This window comes from Chiloscyllium plagiosum, chromosome 40 (assembly GCF_004010195.1).
Source record: "Chiloscyllium plagiosum isolate BGI_BamShark_2017 chromosome 40, ASM401019v2, whole genome shotgun sequence".
Lineage (NCBI taxonomy): Eukaryota > Metazoa > Chordata > Chondrichthyes > Orectolobiformes > Hemiscylliidae > Chiloscyllium > Chiloscyllium plagiosum.
In genome coordinates, this window is record NC_057749.1 from 8,378,247 (window position 1) to 8,386,056 (window position 7,810).

Consider the following 7,810-nt stretch of genomic DNA (forward strand, 5'->3'; position numbering starts at 1 on the left):
CTAATGGGTTTTGTGCAGGAGTGTGCTGTTTGGTCGAGGGTGATCAGTTGATGCGCAGCTACCCTTGCAGATAGCTCAAGAATCAAATCCATTGAGTGAAAGAACTGGGAGAGCCTACCTTCCAGCAGCTGACAAAAGACTGAGATTGCAATGCACGCCCATAACAGCTAAGAACCAGGCATAATATTGTATACACACAGCACTTGGAGCCCTTTAAGGTGACCATTCATAGAATCCCTACAATGCAGAATCAAGCCATTCAGCCCATTGAGTCCACACCAACCCCGTGAAGAGTATCACACCCAACCACCACCTTCACCCTATGTCGCAACATTTCCTATGGCTAATCTATCTAGCCTGCACATCCCTGGACACTATGGACAATCTACCTAACCTGCATATCTTTGGACTACGGGATGAAACTGGAGCACCCGGAGAAAACCCACACAGACATGGGGAGGATGTGCAAACTCCAAATGGGCGGCATGGTGGCACAGTGGTTAGCACTGCTGCCTCACAGCGCCAGAGACCCGGGTTCAATTCCCGCCTCAGGCGACTGTCTGTGTGGAGTTTGCACGTTCTCCCCGTATCTGTGTGGGTTTCCCCTCGGGTGCTCCGGTTTCCTCCCACAGTCCAAAGATGTGCAGGTCAGGTGAATTGGCCATGCTAAATTGCCTGTAGTGTTAGGTAAGGGGTAAATGTAGGGGTATGGGTGGGTTACGCTTCGGCGGGTCGGTGTGGACTTGTTGGGCCGAAGGGCCTCTTTCCACACTGTAATGTAATCTAATCTAATCTAATGTAATCTAATCTAATCAAATTTACTAACAAGTCGCCTGAGGCTGGAATCGAACACAGGTCCCTGGTGCTCTGAGGCAGCAGTGCTAACCACTGACCCACCGAACCACCTTGCCCACAAAATGGCGTTACTAAACAAACTTTGGCACAAATAATCTCCAACTACCTCCAAACATCCCCAGATCCTCAGTCCCACCAACAATGTGATTATCCAACGATTGTAAATGGCTGACAAGGCGAGTCTATCTTTCTAATCATCAAAATGTGGACAAAGGTATTTTACATTGCCATGTTTTGAGTTAATGGAATTTGTTTTCACTTATGAAAGCTTGTTTTAACATATGAAGGCCCAGTCCCCACCAAGCCTACTGCAATATTAAAATGACCAGTAATTTATGACCAACCCAAACCCCTGCATTCACACCATCTCCTGAGGTAGACACCAAACAATTCCAAAGAACAGGAGAAAGAAAATTCCTCTCCTTCGTGGGCAATTGAAAGCACCCAAATAGATCACACTCAGCAAACATCAGGACGATGTGTGATGAGATTTCTACCCCAACCTATCACCAAGACCTATTCCAAACCGTTTCCAGTGCTGAGTTGAAAAGTGTGGCGCTGGAAAAGCACGGCAGATCAGCCGCCATCCAACATTTCGGGCATAGGCCCTGCATCAGTAATGTAGGGGAGGGAAGGGAGGGCTGAGAGATAAATAGGAGAGGGCTGCTGGGGCTGTGGGGAAGGTAGGTGGGATGGGTATGGGGGGATAATTGTGATAGGTCAATGGGGAGGTGGAGTGGATAGGTGGATAGGAAGATAGACAGGTAGATCAGGTCAAGATAGTGCCAACTTGGAGGGCTGGGTCTGGATGTGGTGGGGGGAAGGGGAAATTGACGTTGATGACGTGTGGTGGGAACGTCCTAAAGCAGAAGATGAGGCGTTCTTCCCCCAGGTTTCGGGTGGCTTGGGTTTGGCAGTGGAAGTGGCCCAGGACTTGCATGTCCTTGGTGGAGTGGGAGGGGAAGTTGAAGTGGTCGGCCACAGGGCAGTGGGGCTGTTTGGTACGGGTGTCCTGGAGATGTTCCCTGAAATGCTCCACAGGTTGGCGTTCTGTCTCCCTGATGTAGAGGAGACCACATCGAGAGCAACGGACGAAGTAGATGAGGTGAGTAGATGTGCGGGAAAATATCTGCCAGGTGTGAAAAGATCTTTTGGGGGCTTGGACAGAGGTGAGGGGGGAGGTGTGTTTGTAGGTTTTACACCACTTGCGGTGGCAAGGGAAGGTACCAGGAGTCAAGGGTAGGTTGGTGGGGGAGTAGACCTAATGAGGGAGTCATTAGGAGTCGCAGAGGGAAAGGTCTCTATAGAATGCAGGTAGGGTTGGGGAGGGAAATATATCTCTGATGGTGGGGTCTGATTGTACAATCCTACAGAGATGTCACCATACAGAACTCTAACTCTCCAGCATCTGCAGTACTCACTTTCTCTCAGTTCCAATTCTGGAATGGACACATTTACTAAAAGACCTGGCCCTGCCAGTGAAATGATATGTGAGGAAAATGGCTAAGTCAGAGCAGACAGTTTGCAGCAAGGATACAACTTAATGGGTATAACCATGACTTTGCTGAACTGTGGGTGAGATCTCTGGTATAGGTACATGATAATCAGAGATGGTATGACATGTCTGTGGAACAGGCAGAACTTAACCCAGACATCATTCGAAAAAGAATGGATTAAATTATATAAAATGGACAACACAGCCAAAGGCCATACTGTCTAACTAGTACCACTGATGTTGCTCCTCACAGGGGCAGCATGGTGGCTCAGTGGTTAACACTACTGCCTCACAGCTGCAGGCACCTGAGTTCGATTCCACCACCAGTTGACTGTCTGTGTGGAGTTTGCACATTCTCCCTGTATCTGCGTGGATGTCTGCCAGGTGCTCAGGTTTCCTCCCACAGTCCAAAGATGTGTGGGTTAGATGGATTTGTCATGTTACATTGCCCTATAGTGTCCAGGGATGCGTACGTTAGCTGCCTAAGCTACGGGTCCTGCAGGGGTTACAGGGATAAGGTAGGGGGATGGGCCAGGGTGGGATACTGTTCAGAGGGACGGTGTGGACTTGTTGAACCGAATGCCCTGTTTCTACGCTGTGGGGATTCTATGAAGTCTCCTCCTATCCTGCTTCACACAGCCTTATCGACATAAACGCCTGTTCCTTTCTGCTGCTTGTACTCAACTAGATTCTTCTTAAATGCATCTCCGCTGTTCCACACAACCACTCCTTGTGATGACAAGTACCGCTCTCCATCCATTCTCTGGGGTTCTTCCTCAATTCCCATTTGGATTTTATCATGACTATCCCATACTTATGACCCTGAGCTATCCAATTAGTCTCACTTCCCTCCTCTTTCCCACAGCCTTGCAAGTTATTCCATTTCAAGTATGCATGCTATTTCCTTGAGAAACTTAGCATGGATGGATTTCCACCATCCTGTCAGCTGATACATTCCATGCATAATTATTCGCTTTAAATAAAGCTAATTCTCCTCACCTCTGCTCCGGTTCCTTTCCAACTGATTTCCATTGGTTACTATCCCTCGTGCCACTGGAAACAGCTTGCACTATGAAAAGCCTCTTTAGTGTGAGCACTGTTATTAATCATAGAATCTCTACACTGTAAAGGCAGGCATTTGAAACCACATTGACCCTCCGGACTGCATCCCATTCAGACCCAATCCCAACTCTCTAGCCCGGCATTTCCCATGCCTAACCCACTTAGCCTGCAGATCCTTGGACACTATGGGCAATGTAGCATGGCTAATCCACCTAACCTGCACATCTTTGGGAGGAAACCGGAGCACCCAGAGGAAACCCATGCTGACACGGGGAGAATTTCTGCACAGGCAGTTGCCCTAAGCTGGAATCAAACCAAAGTCCCTGGCACTGTAAGGCAAGAATGCTAACCACTGAGCCAACATGCCACCCCGTACGCTCCTCAGTTTTAAGGAGAGCAACCTTTGTTTCTCCACTATCTCTGTCTCTGTGCAGATTAGGTCTTTCATTTTTGATTCATTTCTGGAAAATCTCATCTGCAGTCCCTCTAAGGAATTCAACATCACTGAAAAACCTATGCCCAAAACTAAACACAAAAATACTCCCAGCTGAGACCAAACCAACTTCAACAGTTTTGACAATAAAATCATCAATGATGTAAAATAAAAATTTTCTCTTCAATATGCCCTGAACATCTGAGGCCTAGTGAGCTACCTTCAAAGAAAATGTTGTGTAAATATTTCTCATACATAATTTAGAACCAGGACTCCGATGAGGAACAGTACAGTTTTGATATCAAAAATACAATGATTTGATGTTATTAAACTTGCATAGCCTCATTCAGAGCTCAGCTAACTATATATATAAATCAAATGTTAACTACACCCTCATTCATATCTGTTCGCTTCATCATAGACTTTGTTGTATTTTGCTTTTGAAAAGATCATTTTATCATTCAAAGTGTTTTCACAGTTCACAAGCAACGAATGACATTTTAATGCTGTCACCTGCTGAGCTGTAAATGTCAAAGAAACCTGTCTGGAACAGACTGGGGAGCATTTAATATGGGAAAAGTTTTCAAAACCATGGATAAAGTCAGTTTGGATAAATATGAGAGAATGAAATGGTGTCAATTCCAACCACTACACTTGGTAATACAGGGTATTAATATGCTGAAAAAAACACAACACAGATTGTTTTGCTATAACGCGATAGTTGTGTTCTTCTGCAACCTTTCGCATAGAAAATCATGCAATGGAAAACTGCTGTAGAAACCCGCATTATGGAAAAATGCTATAGAAAATCACGCGTTATGGAAAACTGCTACAGAAACCCTCATTATGGAAAACTGCTATTGAAAATCACACAATGGAAAACTGCTATAGAAAATCGTACTATGGAAAGCTGCTACAGGAAATCGCGCAATGGAAAATTGCTACAGAAACTCACGCAATGGAAAACTGCTGTAGAAAATCACAATATGGAAAATTGTGATAGAAAATCATGCTATAAAACTGTGATAGAAAATTGTGTTATGCTATAGAAAATCACGCGTTATGGAAAACTGCTATAGAAACCTGTGTTATGAAACACTGCTATAGAAAATCGGACTATGAAAAACTGCTATAGATAATCGCGTCAGGGAAAACCACTATAAAAAATCATGCCATAGAAAACTGCTATAGAAAACTGCTATAGAAACTTGTGCTATGGAAAACTGCAATAGAAAATCACAAAATTGAAAACTGCAATAGAAAATCACAATATGGAAAACTGCAATAGAAAATCACACTATGGAAAACTGTTATAGATAATCGCACTAGGCAAAACTGCTATAGAAAATCATGCTATGGAAAACTGCTACAGAAAATCACACTGTAGAAGATCGCTAATAGAAAATCGTTCTACCTATTCAGTAGAAAGTTTGCATTATCCTAACAAAGTCCACAATTTGTCAATCACATTATAGCCAATTCGCACTGACTAAACATGCATTATAGCAGAACAGCTTGTACGTTTGTGTGCATCGGAAGTTACGTCTATCATAACAACATAAGAATCCTCGAGCAGGAGGAGGCTATTCCCCTTGAGCCTGTTCTCCTATCCAATATGATCATGGCTGACCTCATCTCGGCCTCGACTCTACTTTTCTAGCCATTGTCCACAACAGTGGAGGGTTTGAGTTATGAGGAGAGGTTGGGTCGGCTGGAGCTATTTTCATTGGAGCATAGGAAGTTGAGAGGTGACCTTATAGAAATTTATAAAATCATAAGGGGTATAGGTAAGGTGAATAGCAGGTGCATTTATCCTAGGGTGGGGGATTTCAAAAGTAGGGGTCATATTTTTAAGAGGAGAGGAGAAAGAATTTAAAAAGACATGAAGGGCATTTTTTTTACACAGAGAATAGTTCATGTGTGGAATGAACTTCCAGAGGAAGTGGTGGATCTGGGTACAGTTGCAACAGTTCAAAGACATTTGGATAAGTACATGAATAAGAAATGTTTGGAGGGATATGGACCAAGCGCAGGTGGGATGAGTTTTGTTTGAGATTATGGTTGGCCATGGACTGGTTGGACCAAAGGATCTGTTTCGGTGCAGTACGAATCTAAGACGCTTTAACCCTTCAAACCGATGCTAATTAAATATCTATCTCCCCCTTAAATTTACTCAAAGTCTTGGAATTGCACAGATCATAGGCACAGAGGAAACATATCTTGTATGTCTACTTTGTCAATCTCCTTTAGAGTCTTATATACCTCAATTAGAATCCTAATTCTTCTAAACTCCACAGAGTATGTGCCTAAACTACTCAATCCCTCACTGTAAGACACAGCCCTCATCGCTGAAATCAATTTAGTGAATTTCCTGTGAACTGTATCCAATGCAACTGTATCCCTCCTCAACTTAGGTGACCAACATTGTATTCAACACTCCAGGTGCAGTCTCACCAGTACCTTGTACAGTTGCAGCAACACTTCCCTGTTTTTATACTCTGCTCCCTTAGCAAGAAACACCAAAATTACATTTGTCTTTCTTCTTAATTTATCGATAGACAGGGCCTTGTTCTTTGTAGACAGAAAGGACATATATGTATACAGCACCCTGTTTTAACTCAACAAAATAGGTGACAGCCATTTGCTGATTCATTTGTCAGGGCAACACATTGATCAAACACTGTCAATCTGCCTTGTTCAAAAGTTAAACAAAGCTTGATGGTTAGCTGGCAATCATCATTGTCTAGTGTGTTCTTTATGACAATGCCTTAATCAGAATCCTCATGCCAATCAATCAGCACTCTCCTCCCATATAATATAAATGTTGGTTTTCTCCTTAAATTGGTATTCTTGTGAACTGTCCTGAAAAGTGACAGACAAAGTTCTTCGACAAAATCATTTTCATCAATACTGCATTGTCCTTCCTTTTTTCTTGGGTGATAAAGCGAAAACTTCTATTCAGAAACAAGATCTTTGGTAACATTAAAACATTCCAAAGTGCTTCTCTGCCAGACACTAATGAAGTGCACAACAGGCAATTTGTACAAAGTATTGCTCCACAAGCAACAATCCTTTTCCCCGATAGTCTTGTGGGATAAGACATAACCCCCAAAGCCCCCCTTTCTTGGATGGGAGTAAATGATCCCTTTGAAGAAGCAGAGGGAAGGGTCTGCTCAGTCTCCTGCCAATTCTGTTTCTATTGAATTCAAATTCCACCATCTGCTATAGTAGATTTCAATGCCGGGTCTGCAGAACAATACCTGGGTCACTGGATTAACTTTCCAGTAATAATGCCATTGGACCACTCCTGCCCAATTTGTAACCGAAACCACTAAATCAACTCATCTGATCATCATCAAAATGCTGTCCGTGGGATTTGTTGAGTTGCAACTACATGTCTGAGCTACACCTCAGAAGTGACCTTATCTAAAGCACTGCTGTGCTTTTCCAGCACCACACTTTTTGAATTTAGGGCAGCCTTCCATTTGTAAAAGGTGCTATATAAGTGCAAGTCTTCCTTTCTTTGTAGTAGCCAAGAAAGAAACATGTGTCATGTGAGCTATCCTATCTCCCATTCAGAGGGGAGTCAGGGTGTCTGTTTAATACCTCACTGGAAATGTCAATCCGATTGAGCACTCAAATTTCTGGATTAGGGCTTGAATCCACAGTCTTGTACTTCAGAGGCAGAAAAAAAAGGCATTCTGAATCAGCAGTGAATCATCTCAACAAACAGTGCCCAAAACTAAAATCTGGATTAGTGGTGCTAGAAGATCACAGCAGTTCAGGCAGCATCCAAGGAGCAGCGAAATCGACGTTTCGGGCAAAAGCCCTTCATCAGGAATAAAGGCAGTGAGTCTGAAGCGTGGAGAGATAAGCTAGAGGAGGGTAGGGGTGGGGAGAAAGTAGCATAGAGTACAATAGTTCAGTGGGGAAGGAGATGAAGGTGATAGGTCAGGGAGGAGAGG